This window comes from Diuraphis noxia, unplaced genomic scaffold, assembly GCF_037042655.1.
Source record: "Diuraphis noxia isolate RWA-SAM2 unplaced genomic scaffold, SU_Dnox_SAM2 contig0005, whole genome shotgun sequence".
Taxonomy (NCBI): domain Eukaryota; kingdom Metazoa; phylum Arthropoda; class Insecta; order Hemiptera; family Aphididae; genus Diuraphis; species Diuraphis noxia.
The window spans coordinates 28210451-28238128 of NW_028301715.1; the positions used below are offsets into that span (position 1 = coordinate 28210451).

At 26.0% G+C, this 27678-nt stretch overlaps 1 protein-coding gene across 2 annotated transcripts in view; it reads left to right on the forward strand.

The window, feature by feature from the left end:
* The window catches only part of LOC107162101 (cyclic GMP-AMP phosphodiesterase SMPDL3A), a 199974-nt gene that overhangs the window by 41800 nt on the left and 130496 nt on the right, over window positions 1-27678 (forward strand). The window contains exon 2 of one of the 2 annotated variants that reach the window (XM_015508832.2): window positions 20549-20598. The exons of the other annotated variant lie outside the window; for it this stretch is intronic. The gene's annotated coding sequence lies outside the window, so the exon portion shown is untranslated. The remainder of the gene's footprint in view (window positions 1-20548; window positions 20599-27678) is intronic. 2 annotated transcript variants of the gene reach the window in all.

Consider the following 27678-nt stretch of genomic DNA (forward strand, 5'->3'; position numbering starts at 1 on the left):
TTATAATAAATAAAATTAAAATTTAGGTAAGTACCATATTATATAGTATACCACGTTAATAATTGTATTTTTGTCATAAAAAGTAAAATATTATATTGTAGAAAAATACATCATCAGGTTATATAAAAGCAGGTATATTTTAATTGGTATAAATGTGGTTTAGTTCCCACGCGATTTTTAAATTTTTTTTTTCTCAAAATGTGTGTTTAAATTTACTGAATACATAATTAGAAGATACTTGCAAATCATTATTTTGGAAGTTATCTTTCCATAGTTTACGATTTTATGTACTTACGCATGCATACGCGAAACGCTGTATTTTTCTTTCGTACGTTTTCATATTGGGTTATCACTTTTCATTTATTTTATTTTATCTTAAAGTATCACATATCCATAATTGTTTAATCCCTGTTAACTACTTCACGCGCCGAGAAGCGTAGCGACGAGTGCCGATACACATATATATAGTCATTGCCAAAAAATATTGCGTGAATGCGTGATATTGTGTTATGTTGTTTTATGAGAGTTATAAAGACGATTTACATATTTCAAACCACCATAAAAATTCAAATTTAAAAACAAAAATTAAAAAAGTAGTTTTTTATATTTTTATTGAGGATATCATGTATTTTTGAAAAATAATAGTTTTTTTGGTATAGCTTTTTAAGGAAAAAAATGTGAGAATTTTCGAATTAGATTTTTGTAATCAGTGCTTTAAAAGACGCATTTTGAAAAAAAAATCAAAAATCGAGTATGAGAACCAAACTGTGTTTGTTCCCAAAAATATACATATATTATTTTTTATTTCATCATAATTAAATGTTTGTATTTAATAGCTGTGTAATTATTATTCGAGTATTGCTTATTTTAATTTTTTTATAGTGCAATTATAGAATTTTGACCTTTAAAAATGGGTTGTGGTGTCAATTGACGTGCATGGAATATTATGTGCATTTACTATTGTATTGAATTTTAAAAGAAAAACTTATACCATAAACTTTTCATTAACATAATTTTAGTTGGCAATACCCTTTTGGATGTTGGCCAATTTAGTAAGTTTTTACTTAGGTACTTTCATAACTTTTTTTAACATTATATTGTTTTATTGTCACATTGACAGTTATAATTTAAAAATAAGATAAATATCCAATCGCAGTTGATATATTATAAGTTTATTTTTTCTCTAAGATAAAAATAATAATTTATCAGGAATAGATTGTACCATACAATTTATTAGATACCAGTCAATATAATAAGTTTTCAAAAATATTGTTATACTACTATACTTATCTATGTATTATAAATTTATTTTTATTATTTTTGTTGTATGCAGACACTCAGATAATAGTTATTTTTTAGACGTCATTCATTTCAATTGTTTATTTGTTTACCTCACAAATAGGTATTTATACGTAATACATACACATATAATATCAACTACACATTATATTTTTCAAAACATAAAATATAGTTGGAGAAATAGTAGGGATAGTAAAGTAATTACAAAATCATGATTATTCTACTTGATGATATAGAGTTAGTTCATTAAATAGTTAATAATTTAATTTATTTCCAAGAGTAATTTGATTGGTATAGTATAAATATATTGTTTGGAAATATTGCTGTTGGTTTCTGTATATCTACTGTATATTATTACAATTTTAATCTTGATAAATGTTACAAATGTAATACCTCTCATATTATTTAGTGTTTAACCTTCAACCTAATGGTAAGTCACCGAAACATTTTCTTAAATGTATTCTACAATGTTGATACGGTCCTAGATTCCTGACGGTCCATATCGTGAATAAATAATAAGATCACTGTTTTTTTAGGTTATCAAGTATCTCTATTTCTATAATATAATATATATATATATATATATATATACAATATTGGGATTTGGGTAAAGCGTCGATTTGTGTTGACCAAACTTATATAAGTGAGTCGACACAATCGGGGGCGCTTGGGGTTAGTCGGGCAATCACCGGACTCTATCTGTTCACGATTGTGGGGTAATTTGGTTTTTTATATTACAAATAATGGGGAAAGAGAACCGGCTGTCGTCGGTACAAACTCAGTGAAGCGGTATCCCGACGGCGAACCTGGCTCGGAAAGGACAACTTATTTAAGTGCCTTGTGAAGTGAGGTGGTGGCCCTGAAAAGGGCCGTTTTCTTGATGCGACGCCGGATATCGTTGATCCTTCGTCGTTGTGTTGTAGGTCGTGCCGGTCTTATTTCCGTTGAGCGGTGGCCTCGCGGATGTTCGGCGGTAAGACAATGCTTGCAGCTGTGGAGCGGCGTTGTCGTCGTTTGGCTACGATTCGACACAGGTCTCATACCGTGGAGCAGTGGCTTCGTAAAGTCGAGAGTGTCCGGTATTTATACCCTCTTCGATAATCTAGTCTGGTACTGGTTGGTCCTCGGGATTTTGTTTTGACAAATGAAAATCACACCGTTTTTCTGACATTTCCGTTTACAATGTGTAATTTTCATTTGTCACCTTGTCTTCTTTACCCTATCATTTCGTTTGGTGGTCTTGAAAAAAACTTTTTTGAATTTTATGTTTGTTTGTGCCGTAACAATGTTGATCTGATTCATGTGATATGTAACTGCGTAAAGTGACTAGACATTAATATATCTAAAAACAATTCGAGTTATGTTTGTAAGCACATTGTCTCTTAAAAGATTTGATATAGATTTTCTTTCAAAACAATATAATCAATGACATTCAATTTTTTTAAAGTTTTCTTTTTAGTTTTACTAAATTAACACGATAACGTACGAAAAAATATTTATACTACGTATACTTGCACTTGTTTGATTTCAATATAAAACTATTAATTTTATATTTAATAATAAATAGTTTATCAGGGTTTTAAATTTTTTACTCATTAATATTTTTATATAATAAGTAGCGTATATATACTATACAGCCTATCTTTAAATTAAAATTCTATTGTAATATTTAAGTAAATTTATTATTTTTTTTCGATCATAAAAAGTCTCTATAATGGACTGAATATAAAAATAACCTTTCAAACCCATTATATATTGTACATTTTTAAATTAAAATATTGAATCCTCTGTTAGCGAACGCATTTTATTTCATAATGGTGCTTAAAGATCCACTATAAAGAAATTGCACTATGATAAAAATGGCTTATTTTCATTACGCAAGGATGCGCGAAATATAATAAAGTTGTGTACACTATACAAGGAGTTCTATATGGTATATAACATGACATCTTCAAAAAAAAATAATCATCTGAAATCTATGTAATTAATAATTTATTATGTTTAAAATATTATTATAGTGATGTAAACGTACATTTTGTGGGTTGTTAAACATTTTGTAAGTTTTAACTACTATAGAAATATTATACCCCATTTTCCCAGTGTGTATTTGTTTATGTAGAGTTAAATTAATAATATAATCATAGGTTTATAAATCAACCATCACTAACAACCAATCATCCTTTTTGTCGAATAGAAACACAAACAAATCAATGGCAAGAAAACAACTAACAACAATAATACTAAACCATTCTAATGAATCAGTGTATTGTGTATGCCTCATGATAAAAAAAACTGATTATTCAACGGTAGATATATAGAATTAAATTTTGTCATATATCTTTAACACGTTATTTATAATTTAAAGTGATATAATTTATAGTATAAACTAATCAATGTAAAATATGTTCTGATTTAACCGAAAAATCTATATCAAAATAACACAGTACATATTTTTCATAATTTATTTGGTTGATTATTTACCAAAATAAGATCAGTAATCATATTACTTTTTTGTTTAAAGTATTTCAAATGCTTATTAAAGCATAATATTAGGTTTTCTTTTTTATCATTATCGCTTAATAGATTGAAAAAAAAAGAGATGAGTAACGGTAGTTCACGCATAATCTATTTGAGAACGTTCTAGAGAACAAAAACGGTATATTATAAGAATTATTTTAATTGGTATCATGGAAGTATTACGATTAAATACGGAATTGTTCCTTCAAGCTTTTGGAGGAAATGGTCCTCGAAATTACTCCTGTCAGTAACACTGTAAAAGTGTTACGGATCGTAACTACTTGGTGAATATTATTTTTTTTTTTTGTTTAACAGAGCTCATCAAAATTATTTCAACTGAATAATATACCTTATAATTTATCATTTTTATCATCTGTTTATCATACAGTGGTCGCCGCTTAATTTTATCACTATTAGGTTCGAGACATAACATTATCTGATTCATAACGCTAAACAAAAGTTGAACAAATTTAATAATGTAGTGTAAATGCAATAAAATAAATGCAATACAATTTAATATACACAAAATTAAAAAAAAAATATAGTTATTTAATTTATTATTATTGATTACTATAGTACATATTATGAAGGTACCTATACAAAATTCAAAAGTGTTAAAAAAATTAACAAAACATAAATAAATATTAACTAGTTTTAACTTATACAATATTTATTTTCTTATTAATGTCTGTTTTTTTTTTACCATTAAAAGATCATTGATAAAATGTTCGTATTTATATTTTAATTCAAAATTTGATGACTGTTGTTGCTTTTCTTTCCGTAATACTCGTAGGCCTCACTCATTTATAAAGAACTTGGAAGTTATTCGGTATCTGTTCGTGGCTCGAGCTCAATTTCTTCGTTTTCGATTTCTTTAAACTCTGCTCAAGTTATTCAAATATTGTAGAATGTATAGATTCGTTAAGAAAATAAAAACAATAATAAAAAAAAAAAATGAAACATGAAATGTTTTACTTTCGCCACAGGTGTTACGTAATTGTTTTACCAGTCAATTACCGGGAAAATACATGCTTACCATCTCACGTTTCATTTTCAATTTTTCTTTTCGTGAATTATAAGTATATCTTTTTTTTAAATTAAGTGAAAAATTTTATTTGACAAAGATGTATCTTTTTTGAAAAAGATAAATCATAGAGCTATAAAAATTATAAAAATATCTTTATTTTAGCTATTATTTTATATAGAATACCTACCATATTTTCCGTTAACTGTTCATTTAATATAATAATCTGTAAATTAAATCATTCCTACTAAATTAATTTATGATTGAAGATGTTTTTTTGAAATTCCATTATTTATTTATTTTTTTAAATGTATGGTTTAAAAGTACATTCATGGCACAATATATATTTACTAGTGTATAAGACATTTACATAATTTGCATCTATAAATTTGTATGATAGTATAAGAAACCATTTTACACTAATTTATTATTCATAAAATTAATTTTACTCATTTGTTGTATATAATATATAATATATATATGAGTTGAAAAAACATTCTATTGTCCATTGTCAACTTGGTTGTCACAAATTATTACATTTGTAAACGTTCGTTTGATATCAAACGAAATGATTACTTCTAAAGAACGTTGATATAACCAACAAAGCAGATCATAATTAACTACAGAAAAATATAAGGGTTAAATGTTACAGACTTGGGATTTTCATCAATTTACATAAAATGTAGCTTTAAGTTTCAATTAGATTAATTTTAATGTTCCACTAAAGTGAATTTAAAAAGTTTAAACAATTCAGCTGTATATATACATTTTTAATGACAAAGGATTATTTTTTACAATGACCTATTCCATTCACGATTTATTAAATATGTTTTTCAATCAAATAAATCGTATCTGTATATTGCATAGAGTCAAATAATAACGTATCCAATACTATAAATCAGTGGTTCTCAACCGGAGTGCCGTGGCACAATACGGTATGTACCGAGAGATCGACTAGGTGTGCCGCGAGAAGTTTCTCATATTTGTAATTATGCTGGTAAAAATATTGAAAACAGTAATTTATTTCATAACATTTGTGTTGAGTCGTTGAGTGTGCCACGAAAACTTGTGATGTATAATTATGTGCCGTGAACCAAAAAAGCTTGAGAACCTCAATTTACAGTATAAATACAAATAACACTCTGATATGACTATATGAGCTTGGTTAACTATAATGTTAATATAATTTATATGTTGTATAATATTATAAGAACCCTGTATTTTAAGTTATTCGATGAATATAAATTAATCAAAATTAATCTTTAGTTTCTAAATAAAAAAATCCAATAAAAAATAAATCTCGAAATATCATTAAATTACAGTTTCATGTCTAAGGTTATTTTTGATGAACTATGAAATAGAAATATCTACATTTTGGTTTTAAATATACGGACTGTAAGTAGGTATTATTACAATATATAACAATGTATAGCGCAATTACAATTTCATTTATCAAAATAATACTAAAATAGTAAAAATAATTATTTTAAATTTAGATATACTAAATTCAAGGACATAGGTATATTAATAGTCAAATACAAATGCATTCCCAATAGTTGTTAGAAGATTGAAAGGGAACCCCATGATATAGTTCCTATTGTAGAATATTTAATAAAAAGGTTAATGATTTTGGGTATTAATAGAATTTACTTAAAATTGGATTATAAACCGGAGCTCAGGGTTCCTCTTATATTATAACAATTTAGTTTCCTATTACATTTCCTAGGTAACTTGTTTAAAACTGTGTCTATAATTTATATATAATTTAGATTTTTAGGTTAAATAATGAAATACTCATGGAAAACTTTGGTTAAAATTTTCAACTAGAAATGAGTTGCATAGTAATAATATGTTGTACCTATTTAATTATTATTAATACATTTATAATAAGGGACCTTATTTCATGTTTACAAGTATTTTGACCAACTGAAAACTGGAAGTTATTCAATTTTTGTCCGCGAAAATATTTACCAAAAATATTGTTATAAAAGAAGAATGATAAACACAATTTATTTTTATTTTTTCAAACATACTGATCAGAATCTAAAATTTAGATAAATATACAGACCAAAGTCATTTTAAAATTACGTGTTTGTTATAAAGCTTATGAAATGAATATTTGTAAATACAATGCAACACAATGTATTATAATAATACCATTAATACACATTATAACTGAATGCCTCTCATACGAAACGGATAGACGGGAAGCAGGCATCTCGAACATCCTGTCAGAAGCTCTCCACCCAGACAACATACCTACGACAAACAATAACCTTTATTACTAAGTCCAACCTTATCAATAGTATTTAATATGTAACTTATATAACATGTAAATAATTTAGAGTTAAACCCATTGTTACCAATGGCCATAGTTGCCGAGGCTTAATTAAAATAATTTTAAAAAAAAATTTACCATTAATTTCATTGTATATTATAATCAATGAAAATTTTAATAGTATGAATTGATGAATAATAACCAAGTTATAATTATTGTATGAAAATATAATATGTTAAATACTTGTAAATAAATACATTTTACATTTTAATTTTATTGTGCAAGAACCTATTGGGTAATGTATAAATGAAAATTGTACTGTAATATTTTATTTTATTATTTATTTCTGCAATAAAAAATAAAAAATTAATTTTGTAAAATCATATACTTCTCATTTAGCAATTAAGAAAATGGGATCAACTTTAAGTTTTAATAACCTCATGGAATCTAGGGCAACCGTCATTACCATATTACAACGCACGGAACTTAGTTGATTAAAATAAATTGATATTGTTTAACAAATTGAAGACATTAAGGTCTAATTAAAAGTAGAGAGTAAAATGTAAATTATATCCTAAATAATTACCTTAACTTTTCATCAGTACCGAATAAATGTCTCATCAAATTAAAATGTTTTGTACTCAGGGCCTATTATTTATTTTCAAACATAAGCATAACCATGTATCAGTAATATTTTAAAACAATAACAGTCTTATTATTATTAATAATTTTAATTTACAAAAAAAAAACAAAGCCTAAACAAATTAGTTCTAAATCATTTAATACATTTTGAATTTACAAAATGTACAGTATTTTTGGATTCATCTTAAAACATTCCGATGGTACATAAATAATATTTTAATGAAGTATCTTTAACAAGTAACCGAGTATCGTTGGTTATTTCATGATTAATAATTATGAACAGTTTATTTAAGAGGACGTTGTACCCATTTATTGGTACAAGATTTATCATTAGTATTGTATTAAGTTGGTACTTAATTATGTAAATATCTTACTTTACTTTTGACGTGTGTTATAAAATAAGATTGCCTGTGAAAACAAATTAAATAATGAGGATTGGTGTATCTTATTATTCAAATTAAATTTAATATTTAACATCATTTTAATATTAAATTGTAAAATAAATGCATGCAATGTCAAATATTTAACTGACGATTTAAAATGCTATAGTACCGTAAATATTAAATTTTTCCCAATAAAACGTCTGTTATAAATTGTTCTGATTTTTTTATATATATATATATATATATATATATATATATATATATATATACCAGCTGATTTCCATCCACTTCGTTGCCCATTAAAAATACCAACTCTATATGATTCAAAATTTGTGTTAAATTCTTCGTTTAATACCTGGCCAGTCATATTCAAAACTTCCCGTGGAATTACAAATTTACAAATTTACAAAAACTCGAAAATACGAAATGAATACCGAGAAAACAATAATTAATAGTTATAATTAATAAATATCCACCTTAGGTTTGAAACCAATAGCAACCTTACAATATACAAAACTATTTAATATTAAGTATATTTTTTCGTGAAAAGGTGGTAAAACTATTGTATTTTTTAGTATGGTCATACTTTTACCCATAAAACTTTTTATTGGACGTAACTTATGCCAAAAATATGCTCAACAATATACTCTTTCGTTAAAAAAAAAATCAAGAAGCTCTGAATCATAGTTTTCCCTATATAAAGATTTTCATTTCACATTTATATAGTCAGATAAATAGTGTTCACTACTTTTATTGCACATAATTTAATTAAAGTTGTCGAATGTTCCAATGAAAACTATTAAATAAATATCGTCATTACATATTTGAATTTAAAAACTCTTGAATAAAATATACTTGAAAATTTATGAATTAACTGAACCATATATTTGATACAACAAGTAACAACCTTAGTCAATCTCAAGAAGCAATATTTGTTTTACAATATTTAGTGTGGTATACTCAGGATTATCTAATCATTGAATATGCATATTTCATAAACAATATATTAGGTATAATATTATGTTGTCTAGCTTAAGAGCATTGGATGTGTACTTTTCGTACATAATAGTAGCACTTAAGTTTGACGTTGTTATAATATTATTGATATCAGATTTGGAACCATCATTTTTAATTTATATATAATATATTGTATGATATTTCTGTAGCTTAATCACATGATTGCTTAGTAAAGTATAACATCAATGCCAAATTTAACGATAACAAGAAATATCAAACATTGATCTTTCGTGGTGACTGACTAACGACACTTTAGCACAGCAAGTACTTAGTAAAAGTGACCTTTGGAAAAGCCAACTGCAAACTTCTCAATGTCATGTCCTTATAGTTTGTCTTTAACGGAACCTTTTTGATAAGTACTACTGCACTAGGATATATTTCATACAATAAATTTGTCAAGAAAGTTATGGTAAACTCAAATAAATATATACGTAATTTATATTGAGTCATTATATTGGAATATTAGTTGTGAACACTTTGGTGTACCTTATATATTCACTAATTGATTACAATCGAAATATTTGTAAACATGTATTCTATGCGCGTAAACAATTTTGTGAACTTAAAAGAATAAAAATACAAACCAAAAACATTATTCAAAACCTGACTAGAATAATATAGTGTCAAAATCAAATAAAAGAATACATTATGCAGGTAAATAGAATCCTCAAATAAAATATATGAGTAGTATTTCTACTAGATTTCAGAAAAATAACATTGGTTGACTTAAATAATTTACTCATACACATTATGATTAGTGTATTACAAGATAAACTACTAGATAGATGATGTTTTTGAGAATAACTTATCTTAGTTATTAACCCAGAATGCATTTTATATTATAATCTACATATTTAATTAAAGGTAAGAAAAACTTATTTTAATAATAAATTTCATTGTGGTTTTTTTTTTTTATTTATCGAAAATACATACTCGGTAGCAAAGGCCATTAGTCATATGATGCTATCAGTTATATTATTTACAATTATGTCAATACCATTGCATTACAAAGCTTAATTAGATTAGTTACTTTTAGGGATTTTAATATATTATCATTCTGGTCTGAGTTGGGACTGAGGGTGGCAACGATAGATTCTGTTAGGTTGAAATTCATATGCTTCTGTTCATATTGATGACAATCCGTCTGGATATATTTCAATGTTTGAGATCTGTCACGTGTCCGATTCTTAGACAGTTAAAAGAAGTTTCGCCCTTACAGTTGTGATTAGGGATTGTCCCATATAAATTTAGGTGTCTTGATCTGGTTAAGTTTTGTGGACTAGTTATTCCAGATTCTATGCCATTTTTCATGTATACGGGTTTTCAAAGAACTTTTAAAGTCGACGTCGATAAGAGAGTCTAGTGCGGTTGTATCAAAGTTGAAGGCTGAATTTTGGCATATTGAGGTCATATTGGTCATGACCTAGTGCATGTATATTATAAATTATTCTATAAAATAAAAAGTCAAAATTATTGCAATTAAAAAAAAAAAAAAAAAAACGTTCCCGTATACAAATAATATTATGCTATCCTATGCTTTTCATCCTAACCCATATTCGTTATATTCATGTTGTTCAAACACACAGTGTCTATATAACATTTTAACTATTACTATTTAGAAAATTTTGCAAATGTATTACTTATAATCAATTTCCATGTCAATATTTCTCAAAAAAAAAAATAATAATAATCATAATAATTTAATAAATAAGTTTTAAAAAAACATGAATTTTTATAGTTTTGTATTAAAAATCAGTATGGTATACAGTAACAATAATTGACAATTTTTTAGAAAATTTTCAACCAGTGAGTATAACATATTTAATATAAAAAGTGTTTAATATTTTTGAATTTTATCATTCAACAATATTTTATTCATTTTTTAAGAATAGTTAAATTTTAAATAAAATTTTTTCGCTATAGAATAAGAGAATAAAGTAATAGAAGACTATTATAAACTTTTTTTTCAGAACTTTATAAGTGAAAGTTAAATCTAAATATTCTCTAAGGACCATTTTTAGATTAAAAAAACAATTTCCAAATGGATTTTGACAGTGCAAACATGAACTGAATACTGAAGTGGTGATAAACTTGTGATTGAAGAGTTCAAGCAGAGCATAAATGGTTACGTCATTAAAAAAAAAAAAATTTAAAAAAAATGGTTTTACAAACTTTATAACAATGGCAATTGTGTTTGAGATAATGGTTTTAGTTTTATAGAATTTATTCGAAAAAAAAGCTGACATCTGTATTGATTGTATCTGTTCAGCTATCATATAGTAATATAAATGTTTATTTATTGGAATAAATTTAATGAGAAATTTCTAAAATAGCTCTTAAATTTTCATAATTACTAAAATATGATTATAGTAAAAAGAAAAGAAAATACATTTGGTATAATATTATTTTAAACACATCTTGTCTCATCATTTTTGGTTAGGTGTATTCCATTTTATGGTTCCATAAATTATAATTCATTATATTTTCGTTGATAGTAAATTAAATCTTATTAATCAGCATTCACAAAACGTCAAAAACAGGTGAAGTATGCTAAAATAATTTATCAATAGATAAACCTTAAGTCACATTATAATATACATAATATGCGTAATATTATAATTTTGTAGATAAAATCTCTTAATATTTTATATATCATTATGATTCACGGTCTTACGTTTCACTCAAAATTCATATGAAATGCAATTAATCTCAAGATAAAGTTTCAACTACGATAACTAACCATAATAATATAATAATGAGTCTTAATTTAATGAAGTTGTTGGTTTAATATCTTATATTTTATGAAGAAATATAAGTTTCGAATATGATTCTGTCTGTATATTTTTTCACTCAAAATATTGTCCAACTTAACTGTGCATTATGAAAATATTTTTAATGACTATTTATTGGTACAGCCGCCAACATAAATTAATCAGATAAAAATGTAACTAATTTAAGTTTAATTAAAACTTTAATAAAACTCAGCGTTTATTGACATCATCAATAATTGTATGACATTTCAGTTATGAAAACTTCAAAATAACATTTTTATTATAATTCATTAATAAGTATTAACAGGTTTCTTCAAACTTAAAATATATTATAGCACAAAAAAAAAATTGCACGGAACTACTTAACCCAAAAATAATTAAAAATGCACACTCGTTTACCTAACTCAACTATTGTTATCGTACTTTTAATTATTATATATATTAGTTTCTTATTGATTTCAAGAATTTAATATAATAGGTACATAGGTACCTTAAATAATTTAGTATAGTCAGTATTTTTATAGGTAAGAGTTAACACTTATTAAAAATAATCAAAATAATATTTAAGCTACAAAAATATCAAAAAACTGTCGAGTTTGTTAGGTTTGTCTGAGTATTTATGAAAATATCATCTTTAATAAGCTACCAAATATGTATATTCAATAAATTGTTGCATGCATTTTATAGCTAATGATTTATTTTTATTTGTTCAACTTACTTTAATATACACAGACATAAAGTAATGGAAGATCAGAGGTAATAGAGTATTTAACTCTAAATTACTTAACTTACTCTCTTGATTACTAACATTAATTAAATTTTATAATTTACTTCGTAATTTATTTTTAAAAGACCGCGTACGCCACTATATTTCGGTGACTTAAGAAAACATTTATGAAAAACATGCACATTATTGTGTATTCCAAAATTTAGTCAGCTTTTTAGGTGATATATACATAATATAAATACATATTATAATATTTTTAAGTAGCAAACAAAAATATTTATAATATATTATCTCTAACAGCTATTTTTCAAATATCCGTTAATAATGGGTAATATGATTACACTGGAGCGAAATATGAATACCTATTAAATAAAACGCGATAAAACAACAATGAAGGCACCAAGTGATTATTTAAAATATATTAACGTCAACTACGTCTCAAATATTTCATAGAACATTGTAATGACCACTGTAAATAAAAATTGTGGTGCGGCGGAAGATACACCTTTGAATTCATGTCGAGTCACTCCATCGCTGTCTTACACCTCTCTCTCTTTCTCTCCTTTCGATGCCATTGTATATATAACATAATATGTCACCCACTGCTGGTGATTATTAAAAGTCCTGCAGTGACATCGAGGGGTGGTGGAGTGATGCGGTTATGAAAGGGACGTAGTAAATACTAAATAGCAAACGTCGTCGCAACCATCCCATCTCGCCTAACCCTATCTACACAGTGTACAAATATACCCTTCCTCGCTGTTACCTCAGCCGTCATCGTTTTATATGTGTGTGCGTACTAGCAGTACACACACACGCACATATATATATATGAAGGCTAGGAAATGATTGTGGTCGTGGTGTAATACAGTAGGTCGCTTTTACGGGATTAACCGGGAAAAGGATTGTCGGTAGTGGAGAATATATGGAGAATAATCCTTTTGGGGTGCGGGACCACGTGGAAACTATCACCGCCACCCCGAGTTTTTGGCAACCCGACACGACTTCCATTGGCCGCGTTTTATCTGATTCTCCTTGCGCGTCTCGACAGCACAAACCTTGAAAGTCTTTCCTCGCTCATCTTTTTGCCATCCTCCCCCCCACACACGAGTGTATATAGTGTACGTATAGACTTTTACGATATATATATATATATGTGTGTGTATGCACTTAAATATACTTTTGTTTGTGCGTAACACCGAATGTTAAGAAGTGGTGTGTGTGATGATAGCAGTGGCACCATTTAATACGGTGGTAAAGGTAGTTAATCAATATTTTGAAAAGAATTAGCACCCCTGCATCGAACATAAATTCCGTTCCTCACTAACAGGACATATTATAGATTTAAAAATAATAATGGAAAATAAATGAAAATAACACTTCTTTTTTGTAGCGGTTTGTTGACTGAAAATGTACTAATCTTACAAGCTTATTTGTACAGCATAATATATAGAAAGGAATATAATTAAAAACGCATGATTAGATTGTCTTAAATAAAATCCATAACATTCAATAATCACAAAACGTATAAAACTGTATAAAACTGTATATTCCATTTATTTTATTTTTATATTTATTTCATAAACAGATTTATCTAATGAATATAATGTATTAAAATTGAATTAAAAAAAAAAAAAAAAATGGAAAATCAATAATATTGTTTTATTCATTAAATTAGGAAAATAATAATTAATTTACGCCACAATATTTAACGCTTAATAGCTATTTATAACATTTAGCAAATATCAACTACGTGCCTTATTCTTTAGATGGTTACGAAGTTTCGAAGAGGGTCTATTCCCATAAGGAAAACCACTGTGCAAAGATACATGATCCCTGTGGTGTCGTATCAACAAAATCTGTTGAGCAGTTATTCACAGAAATATACCCGATGATCAGAATACGAATAAGCCTTAATACATATTATATAATATAAATATAAAGTATTATCTGTCCGAAAATTCTTTGCTAGTTCTGTTATTATTTTTTATTATTATTTTTTTACTTATGTTTTATTTTTACATTTATTTATTTAAATTGTTATTTCGAGGTTTTATTTAATTTTAAAGATTTTTACTTTTTTACTTTCCAATTTTTACCTTAAAGCCTTACTGTACACTATTTTATCAGTGATATTTGTAGGTTTTAATAAAACATAATGATTTTCAGGAGATCATACTCGAGATTTTTCAATATCTAATTGCCCATGAGAAAAGCACTTTTTTCTTTGGTTGATGTCAACGATCGAGCAAGTCTGTCCCTGAGATGTATATATTGTAATGATAAATGATATAGTTTTATATGAAACTGTTAAATTTTAAAAAATATAGGCAAATCCAAGGACATCATCGAAATCTGTGGAATGTGAGCGAGCTGTCTGACCGTGGCTCGCGGTCCGGTGATGATTTTTTCTACAATTGTCTCGTAATTTGTCTACCAAAAGTCTTATGCCATTCCATATAATGGGATAACTTATCTATAATAAGAATTTCAATGCCGGGATAGATTCTGTCTATAACAATTTCTAGACTGTGAAAGGTTTGAGCCATTTTATTATCTAACAACACTTTTTGTAATGTTGGAGATGGAAATTTTCTGTCTCTAAATTTAAGTTGTTTTTTATATGAGAAAAGGAATGTGTACCGTATTTATTTTGACTCATAAATATCCATGAAGATTTGACCTTGTAATATTATTCTTATAAGTGAAAAACTAATTTCATTATAATTTCAAACAAATATTCGTAGCATTATATTGTATGATTTTAAACTATGCTTTAAAAAATTCATTCAAACAGACTACAATTTATAAAATGGTTGAATACAATACTTTAGTTTAATCAAATTAGAAATATTGATGTATGTATATTTAATGTATGAGGACACTTGTTGCATTCATGGGTAATCTATAACTTTTTCAGAATACACAAATATTACTTGACCTATATAATAGGTATGTGAGACAAATTTAAAATTTAATTTTTACTTTAAAAAATTCAAGTACCCATATATATAATAATATAATTACATATGAAATTACAATCATCCATAGAGTTGAAAATTATACACACAAGTATTATAAGATATTCGGTAATTGTAAATTATTGCAATAGGGGTTTGTTAATTATTAATAGTTAGATCAGAATACATACCTACACAGTATACGCATTATAATAAGTTTATTTATCCAAAAAAAAATATGTGAGAGTTTGAAAAAGTAAATATACTTGAATAAACATATGTAGATACATAACGTACGACGAATTGATTAGAAATTGAAATGCTTTTTTGGTAAAAATTTTTGATGGTCAGTTTAAAACATATGTCGTAAAAAGGGGACCGTAACGTTTGGATTTGACCTTCACGTACAAGACGGAAGTATAAAAAAATACACGTAATTTAGTTACTTTGCCCTTTAAAAATAAATATAAAAGGTTGGAACGACGAATGGGGGAATAATGTTAAAATTGTTTAGATTTTCCCTCAGGAAAACAGAAGTTTAAGGAAAATCGATTTTCAGGAAAAGAATTGTGTTTCAGGTACGTACGTTGATGGAAAACAAGAGTAAAGGTATTCTATGGAGAAAACTCTAGAGAGGCCATACTAGTTATTAGTACAAAAGGAATAGTTTTCCATTTTGTAGTCCTCGTTTTGTACGTGCTATTGGAAACTAACAAACATTTACGCGTTCGGTTAAATTTTCATTACTTTCCATACGATGATAATTGATTTTTTTTTTCAAATGGCTCATCACATCTACCAGGTAAACAATTTTTAACGCACACAAAACCGGAAAAATTAAAAAATCTATTGATTTAAGTAATCTTTTAATTTTGAACTTGAGAAAATATACAGTAAACGTAATTAATTGTTAACCTTACTTTGTGCATATCATATTAATATTTTACATGGGTAACATTATATCACACAAATGTTATGTTTCATTGCGCGTTTCGTGAACAACACATTTGAGATTAAAGAGCCAATAGAAGCTGTATAATTAACTAAATATTTGAATGTATGCATATATTTGTGTATGTGTTATTGTTGTTTTGAGGTATACTTATACAATTAACTTACAAGACATAAAACGGAATTAAATTGAACATTATTATTTTGTATAGAGTTTAGTTTACACTATTAACAAAACTTTTACGCTGTATGCGTAGTAATATTACTAGCTAAAACAAATACAAAAATATGAGTTAAGTTAAGTATTGCTGATTTTTGACCTCTTTCAAATAATATTGTTAATATTTTTTTTTATAAAGAGATGTAATTCAATCTTTTTCTTGTCAGACCTCTGATTATTTTACTGGAATATTCACAAAATCATTGATAATATTTACAATTAGGTATAAAATATATATTATAATATAATGTAATATTATCTGTGTATATATTTTTAAACTTTGATAATAACGCACATATAGGTGCAAAATAAGTCTTTAATTTAATTAACACCAGTTTTTACTTGGTACTTTATTTATCTAAAATATAAATTAATACAAAACCAAACAGATCTAACTATATAATAACCTCAATTTATATTTATCAATAATACGTTTATTTCAATAAGATTATCTTGGAAAATAATCACCTAAAGGGAATTATCGAATTATCGAAGGGATAATAAGAACATTTGGGTTCATAGTTTGAGCTCATTAAACTCCCTCTTCCATCGACCAAAACTTGTGTAGTATAAGATTTTCCAATCCATGACGTTATATCCTGGGTATTAGCTTATAAACCGAGGAGTTCAGTGTCCAAGACAGTAATCACAGATTTAAGAATTAAGGGTCTCTAAATTTCAACTAGCAAGCAGTATAACCATTGTGTCAACTGATAATGTATACTAATACTACTGTAATAAAGATGTAAAGTTCGTATAGTATAGTTAATTATAATAATATGTATATTGCTTGAAACTCTATAGTGGTTTGGTGATTATGTATTTGATAATTAATCAAGTTTATAACTGAAAATAGTACCTATAAATTCCTTATATATTGTATTGTAGTGCATCACATAATCATTGATCACATTTAACTATATTTTAAAACCATTTTTTATAGTTGGTCTATGGTCTATTAATTTGGTTAACATTGTTTTCAACAAAATTATATACATTTAGATTTATTGTAAAATAATATCTAGTCCGAAACCAATTTGTATCATTGATTATTCATTCCCGTATTTTTTAAAATTATTTTAGCACATTATGGAATAATTAATATATATACTCCCAGCAACAAGTATTAGTTTCATACATTTTATTAAAAATATTATGTTACCTATTTAATTTTAATTCTATGTTTATTTATTTTTTGGCAATTTATTACATCTTCACACATTTCATCATAAATAAGTTCAAGAGTGTTCAAGATTACCAATAATAAATAATTTAAGCCCATAGTTTTGTATACATAAATGCCAAGATAACGCTGAATGTCCTAAAGTTTAATGAAAAACTTCTTTTAGTCGTCCAATTGTTAAGATAGTCCAATGGGGTAAGTGACATAAAGTTTCTCTGGTTTCATTCTATGTTCATACGTTACAGTAATTATTTCACTAAATGTGAGTTACTTTTCAGTTTGTGTACACTTAATGGTATATTTAATATTTAAAACTAAAAACCATTTTTATTATTTTTGTATTTTTTTTTATTGAACGTTACAGCTTCGGCAGCATAGGCCATTAGCTTTGAGTTTTATACAATAAAATTATATACTTATAAATATTTACATAGAATAGGAAGAAAAAAAACAGTTTATACAATATTAGTTACTTATCACTATTAATTATTATATGCTTGCTTCTAAATTAGTTAATAGGTTTATTTGTGTACTATGGGGAGTGTCGGAGATATAGATGGCTACACCTCCGCTGGACCGAAGTGCATTTGTACGATTTTTATGGTATCCTGTATATGCTGGAACGTTTCCTATTGAATTGTCATTGAAATTGGTTTCTTGTAAGCATAATATTTTTGGGTTGTGTTTTTGAATGATTAGTTGTAATTCACATTTTTATTTTTTATTGTGATAGATATTTTACATCATAATACTTGTTCAAAATAATAATAATTTTATATTATCTGTATTTATAAAAAAATAAAAAATAAATAAAAATATGTTACCTGAAATTAATTTAATAATGTTTTTCCATATTTAAAAATTGTATACCAAAATAGTTTATACGTCTATACTATTTAATATTTTATTTTTAATATGTAGTATTTAATATAACTAAAAGATATTGGTAGTATTATATTATATTTTAAAATTATGTGACATATGTAACGAAAACGAGTTTTAGAAACATATTATTAACAGTCAGTTGAGTTTTGTGTTAAAATCAATAAACCGTATAGTTTACTTATTTTATACATCAATATTACTAATTTGATTGTTTTCCTAATACAGCAGTTATTTATTTCTTAATTTATTCTGAAGAATCTATATAATTATAATAATTAATTTATATTCTGTAAATAATATTTTACAAATGGTTCAGTAAACAAAAATGGCATACTATAAAAATATGATTCAATTCAAGAGAAGTAAAGTTAGCTATTAGAGACATACCTACTTAGTAAGAATATTAGGAGATAAACCATTTTTGTTAAGAAAACGACATGCCTGCATAATAATATGTTATCTCCGCCCAACCAACGTATATTATACCAAAATATATGTACAAAAGTTTTATTTGTAAATTGTCGTCTTAAATATTGGAGTTAGTTTTATTGATCTATTATTAAACATAAATGTAAAAACATTATCTGTGTTCTCTTATTGGTATTTCTTATAATATTTAATTTTTTAAATGAATTATGATAATTTTCAAATATTTTACATACTATTATAACTCTCAATTAAAATACCGCAGAAACCATCAAAATAACACGGAAAATATTCTCACTTTTAAGTTGTTAATAACTCTAATATTTAAGCCAATAACAAAAAATTGGAATTTTTGGATATACATTTTGATATAATCAAAATATGATGTTCTAAGAGGACGCCGTATGTGTTATCTCCATCTAACAAATGATTAATATAGGTACCAAATTACGTTCAGCAGATCACGTTTTGCTCTGTTAGTATAAAGCATTTTATGCAATTTAAAGGTAAGGATATTGTCTGTGTTCGTATATCGGGTTTTTACGATGGTTTAATTTTTTAGCTAGTTTTGCGTCTAAAAAATAGCGTAAATTAAAAATTCTCATAACACACTTAAAAACTGAACCATCGTAAAAACCCAACATGTGAACACAAATAATGTTCTTATTTTTAAATTTTATAAGAGGTCAATTCACTTTAATTTTTAATCTGTCGGATCTAAACGCGATCTTCTGAGCGTAAATTTGCTATGTTATTCGCTTGTAAGATGGAGACAACACATGTGGGTTTGGCATCCTCTTAAGTCGTATAAGAAATTGATCTGCAATTTATCTCGATGCAAGACTACTTATAATATTACGATTCGAGTGGTTATTAAATATTTATGAGCTTTTAGAGTAAGAAAGAGAAGCAAGCTTATTTAATTTTAGAAAGAAGTTTTTTATATAATGTGCCTCGTTGCTCATTAGTAATATATTCCATTAAGTTTCTGTTATTTGGCATAAACATATTGACTTAAAATGCTGTATGGTTTTAGAATTGAGAGCTTTACATAGTACCAAAGTTATAGTATAGTGTAATAGCAAACAAATGTTACAATAAGTATATAATTTTAATTTTATTTTTAAATGACGTTTGAAACGAAATAATAAGGTTCAAAAAGATGAAGTCATGAGTTAAATGTTTGACGATTAGCCTTTAGCAGTTATAGAAATGTATAAATATAATTTGTTATTAATATATAAAATTGTATTTTATCATTACAGATACCGTCTAATCAATTCCTGTAAATCTAAAATTGAGTCAAATATCGAAAGTAAGTATTTAATAATTTATTAACGTTTAAAGCTGATAAATTAAAAAATATATAATGAAGTAAAATTAAATCTTTCTATAGTGTACAGTGTTACGTATATACAACATACAAATGTTTTGTTTAATATAACAAATGGAGTTAAAATATATTTATATAATATTATCAATGGTTAATTATAATTATTTTGTTTTTGATTATTGATACATAAAAATGTTATTACATGTATGGATTATTGTTTATGATTTATAGAAACAAATCGCTAAGAAGGTAGGTGGAGTTAAAATTTAAAAGTAATAAAATAACTAAGAATTTCTGTAATTTTAAAAGCTAATTAGATTTTATTTTTATCTTAATATTTTTGTCAATTTTTTATTTGAATACTGTAGTAAATTATTTAATTATTTTTCTGTTTTTAGCAATTTATGTCGTCATTCATTATTGATACGGAAAAGGTTTCAAACCAAATACTTGTTTTTGGCAAAATCAATTTATTTGATTACACTAAAAATCCAATTACATTTTGTTTACCAATTCAATTTAGAAAGGATTATCAAAGACATAATCAGAATTTTAATATAAAAACTTGTTTTTTTTTTCATTACTAACATGAGTCTTTCTGTCAAAATATTAGATTTATAATTTGAATATAAATTAAACAGATATAAAATAGTATATTTAGTCCTTTATAAGCTAAAAAAACTCAATGCACCTACTGAAGCTAACCATGACATAAAAGAAGAATATTTTCCTTGTATCGGATAGAATACAGTTTTGAATATTCCACGATAACTGATACCTATGTATGTGAAGTATATAATCCTTAATATGAAAATTCTAGTTGGTGGGTATTTACCTGTTTTTGTTTATTTTGATATGCTTATGATGTACTATTATAAGAGATTTCAAATACCTTTTTTTTTTTACTTTCATAAATATTCTTAAGTGAATCTTAGTGAAACATAATACAATCACCGATAAATCCATACCTAGCAAGTATATGATCCTTTACATATGTATTAAAACATACCAATATCCTGCATAAAATACATCAAATTATAATAATATTATATAAATTAAAATAGTGAAAAAGTATTTAATTAGGCATCTAAAAAATGACACTTTCACTTAGAGTTTAAATCTTTGATAATGTTAAATTATTAAAATGTTGACTTATTTTTTAATGGATTCAGTATTGTAGCAGTTTCATAGCGTATGCAAACAATTATGTTTTTCTAAGTAACATTTTTTTTTAATCTGGCTTTATTCATATTTTAATCAATTGCATATTTATGTATTATTTGATTACGGTTGTTTGACAGTTTTAGTACAAAGAGTAAAAATACATTGGAAAAGAAGAAGTTTCGTTTGATACATTTGTATAATTTGGTTTGTGCCTGTTTATTATTTGTCCAAATTTAACATAATATGGAAGATGGAACTGATACCTTTTTTGATCGACCATGCGGATATAATTCGATAAATGAGATACAATAGAGAGTAATACAATATTATGTAGTACAGGAAAAGAAACTTATTTCGGTATTGAGATTGATAAACATTTTAAAAATGTCTACAAATGAAAAAAATTTGTTGTGTTAAATTTGATATTAATACTATATAGGTTATATTTTATTGTTTTATAAACGATAAAATGGTCTACTGACTTCTAGACTTCTAGTGCCTTTTCAATGTTATTTTATATCCGTTTCTTTGCATAATGAAAGGAGAAGTCGTTAGGATGAACGCGACAGTTTTTTTAATAAAAGGAAACTTTTCACTTTTAATTTCCGGAAAAAATACCATTTTTCTAAAGACGCGTTGAATTGAGTGTATAATAACTCGGCAATAGTTTTCACTATGTAAGTATAAAAAGTATAACTTTTTGCAAGGAAACAGTAAAATAAAATAAGGGAGTGAATCGCAATAAAAATTAAAAGTCGATTACTACTGTGTCTGACAATATATTTAACAGTCAATGATAAAGATATTGTTGGAATACTTTAGACGGCATACTTCCCTTCTTATGTAATACTCATTAAAAATAAGAGATAGAATATATATGTATTAGATCGTACGCTTATATATTATAATCTGATATGCATTTAGGATTTACGTACCTTAAAATGTACACCCTTATTTTACACAATTACTGACACTTGTTGAATCTTTCGTGTCATTAATAAACGACAATTTCAAAACGTTTTTGTCTTTATATTATTTATAGTCTAATTAATTTAACATAGATGGCAAAGTATCTTCGTATAACAACACAGCAGTATTTGGCCTTAAAAACGAAGTAGTTCGTGTTTACTTATGAAGTGAGATATAAATTTAAATTTAAATTATGGTTATAAAAGCGAGTAAATTTTAAACATAAAATAATATATATATATATATATATATATATATACATATGATTTGGTTTAGATATCAGATATACAGCCTTATACTTAAATCTGTTGTTTGGAATTGCATTCGTAAAAAAATTATACTCTATTAGGATTGATAGTGAAGAAATAAATTATTTACTGTGTTCGGTAGCATTCGGCCTCATCTGCGGTCGTCATTCAATTTAGCTTAATTGGCTTGAAAACATATACACAGACACACACAATACATGGTTGTTTCCAATATACGAGATTGGATCCTCCCACCGAACACGGGGACAAGTCGTAAACATTAGTGGTCGAGAAAATCGTAAGCCGTTCGGTTAATTAACACAAATTTCGGACCAGGTGAATGTTGTCCCGCCTTTGTAGACTTAAAGTTGGGCGTATATAGGAGGAATGCGAGCCAAGCAGTTTATAGGGAAAATGCTACCGTACACAGTGGGATGAAATGGCAAACGGATCATTACAAGGGTTCAAAGACATGCAGAATTTGTGCTCATCGATTCAAAAAGTAATCTTGAAATTTTCGCCGTAGACATTTTCCCTAGTAAATGTATTACCATGTAATTTATTGCTATTATATCTCCGTATAGTTTATATCGTACTTAAGTTTACTTTATAGTATATTATATTATTATGTCACAATTTTATCATTTGTTGGTGAAGTATTAAATCATTACATTCATTTTATTTTTTATAGCTTCGGTTGTCTATAGACTCAATGTTTCACAATATAGCAAAAACAAACTAATCATAACAAATATTTTGATAGCGAATATCGCATATTAATTATTATAAAACGTGTAGCCAGTGTGTATTTATGTAGGTATACTTCATTTATGTATCTCGATTTAGCCCAGTCAAAAAAAAATTAATTATTATTATATATTTTATGTGATTTTATTGCGATCAAAAATTATAAATATTATATACAGAATTAATATAGTTAGGTATAAAAACCCTAAAATTGTATTATGTAAAATTGCGGATATGTCAGTCATCTTACATGTATGGTACCACCACTGATTTTTATTTTTGATATCGACACTAGTTAAGTCAATAGTTGTATAGTTGGTACTTTAAGCGCAAACTATTTAATTCTATCTTATCTTAGCTTTCTACCCATTTTCACGACATATAAAAAACAATTTATTATATGTTAAGCTAATTTTTTAGGAAAACAAGTTGTAGATGAAAATATTGTACTGTTATCAATGATCAGCACTATTTTTATTGTACATGTGAAAATAAATTCAGCTCTCAATTTACACTATTATTTCAGTGAACAACTCTGCCATTCAATATTTAACAAACATATTACAGTTTGCTAGCTTTGTGTGTTTAAAATTTAAAGGCGCGCATCGGTGATTATTAAATGGGCAAAGAGATTTACAGTTTCCTATCTTGTACGCACTCGTTTAAACTTTAAACACTTATGGTTCATAAACTATTAATTTAATATTAGATATAAGTACCTCCCAAACCACATATTAACACCAATATGTACATGAATATATATCTGTAATTTAATATTTAAAAGATTTACGTTGCTTCTGTAAATAATAAATTTTTTTTATTTTTTTCATTTTTATGTTTAATAAGAAGGCTAACGATTTAAAAAATATGATGAAATATAGAATTTTAACTTTTAAGAGTATCTAAGTTTAAAATTAAAAAAAAAAAACATCAAAAAGAAAATGTTATAAATGCTATAAATATTCGGAAATAATGGAGATTCATTTAAAAACTGTCACAAATTATAATATGTTAATTTTTCATTTTAAATATGAATTAATTTTGGTTTTATAAATGTAAATATTTTTAATATATTCATGTGAAAATTTCATATATTACAGTAAAGTAAACCATGTAATAGTTTTTTTTTTTAAATATTGAACACTCATTTGGCATTGAACTCGGATGTAAAATAACAATAGCATCATAACTAAACCAAATCCAATACTGAACCAAAGTAACTTAAGTTTAAAATTGTATATGACAATATTGACAAATAGGTTAGGTTAGGCGGTGTACTTCCGAAATTGAACATTTGGCTCTTATACTTGTTTTTGTATTGATAAATTAAGTTTGAATAATATATATATATATATATATATTTTATAATAATATGTACATAATTATTATTATAACATGCGTAACATGTAAATTACAATATCACGTATAATAAAATATTAATAACAAATTGTGCCTATTCCAATATCATTTATAAGTTACGTATTTATTAGCTTTAATTACCCATACCCAATGTACAATATAATGCTTTTTTTTTTAATATCTCAAATCATTTTAATAACCAATTTTCGCTGATCTGAATTTATAATTTATAGTAATAATAATACGTATATCACTAAATTGTTTTCAGTAAAAGCTGCTGTGTTCTTTTACTCGTATTATATTATAATACATAAACATAAAATTGACAGTTATGTATCTTATTGTTTATGTGAGAGCAATGTGTTATTATAAATGCCGATGCGAAACGTCATACAAGACTGAATAATAAAACTTCACCGGATATTCCAGCGAAAAGAAATCTAATTTTTTAATTACAAAAATACAAGTAGCAGACATTGAATTTTCTCAAAAATTATACACGGCATTGTCACGAGAATAAAATATCACGGGCTGTCGTGAATAATTCGTGATTATCAAATTTATGAGTTTCGTATACGATGTGGTTGTTCCGAAATTATGCGTATCATTCACGAAACCTTTATCTACAAATCTGAATAATATCAATAGCCTTAAGTTAATACGTAGTCTTTTTGGTTAATAACATCGTATAATATCCTCAATAGACATCATTGGGACGTTTATAGTACTGCATCTTGCACAGCGGGTGGTAATCACGTGGTTAAATGGTTACACGGATATCATTATGTAAATATTGATTGTGATTCGACGGTTCTGGAGAATTTGCCATTTCTATGGGGTATTTCAATCATTTTTAGTCCATTTTGTTTTAATTTTCAAACGAAACGTTCCGCGACAATGTAATAAATCAAAACAAACTATGCTCACGTAATCACTCAATAATACCGCGATTGGACGGTGCGAATTTAAATGCACCATAAAAAAAAATCATTCTTTGTACAATAATATGAATGATATTAAAATACTATAACCTTCATGGTCCTTTCAAAACGTCCAAAACGTTGCGTGACTATTAAAAAAATAAGTAATATGAAATGATTCCGCTACTGTTTCAAAATAAATTATCACACAAATTTGAACAGGAAGTGTGATGTACTGTAGGGGATCGCGGGGGGGAGGGGGGTCGAACAACCATCACCGGGTTGATCACTCTCCCCGCGAGAAAAGTCACATGATTATGATATTGTGATAAAAACATTTGTTCGCTGAGCTGCTTTGACCACCAGCAACTACGATTAATCATTATTATTAATTTTATAAAATAAATATTTATTTCCATGAATAAATTTATACAGTAACAATAAAACATGAATTAAACGTATTTAAATAGTTTAATCTTGTAACACTTAAGTTCAATTATAAACAAATATAAAAATTTATTACTTAACATAATAATTTTTAATTTACATTTTGTAATCTGTATTAATATATATTCAAGATTACTCAGACTAATTTGTGTTAAATTTAATTTATCATAATTTATTCTTGAACGAGTTATTCACTATAATACTATTTTCAAAACAGTTTTAAGTCATTTTAAAATTAAGATTTTATGCTAAATAATGGACATCTGTATTATTATATTTCAAGATTGAATAAATTGTATGAACATTGAAAATGTTATTATAATACTACTTGATACTATTATAACCTATTTTAGAAAATTTGATGTATTCATCTATTATTAATAATATTCATTAAAAAATATCCTTTTCAAGAAGGACCGTTGTCGAGGATTAGAGCTTTTGTTAAGTTACATTACACATCCAGGCCCAATGAAAATCACATAAGGATTTTACTTCCTGATAATATTTATAATAAATTTAATTTTCGTCTGGATGGCTTTACCTATAGTGCATACAATTTTAGGGTTCTATTTTGGAGTATAACCAAGTGCTCTATTATTTTGAGAATAGAGTTATTCTAATCCAAACATAAAAAAATATCAAGTGTTTTGATATAGTTCTGAACAAGAGGTACAAATAGATAATATTAATATTACGTTATATAATATATTTTCAGTAATATTCATGTCATTACTTTTAAAAAATATTACATTTTCGTTTAAATCTTAGATATATGTATAAAATTCATTACCTATAATTAACCAAGTTTTTTTCTGTCTTATAGATTATTCTAATATTTTTATCAAGATATTAAGAATTATATAGATGGTACTTATTTTGAAGTAATATTTGAAATTTTCCAGTACTTTATTTCTTGGAAATTTGTTAAGGACATTGTTTAAGTAAAACATCATGAATTTCATCAAATTATAAACATTAATTTAGACGTATTGGTGTATTTTTTTTTTTTTTTTTTATTAACGTTTAATCACATAAGATTATTTTTAAAAATTTGAAACTTGGTTGAAATTTATTTCAAATAATATCTATTATCAATATTTTAAATCCAGATAATTTTATTCTACAATATATGGTGTTTTATAATAATTATGATATGAAATATTATATTTGAATTTCCGAATAGAAAATTTTTTATTTCAAATAAACAA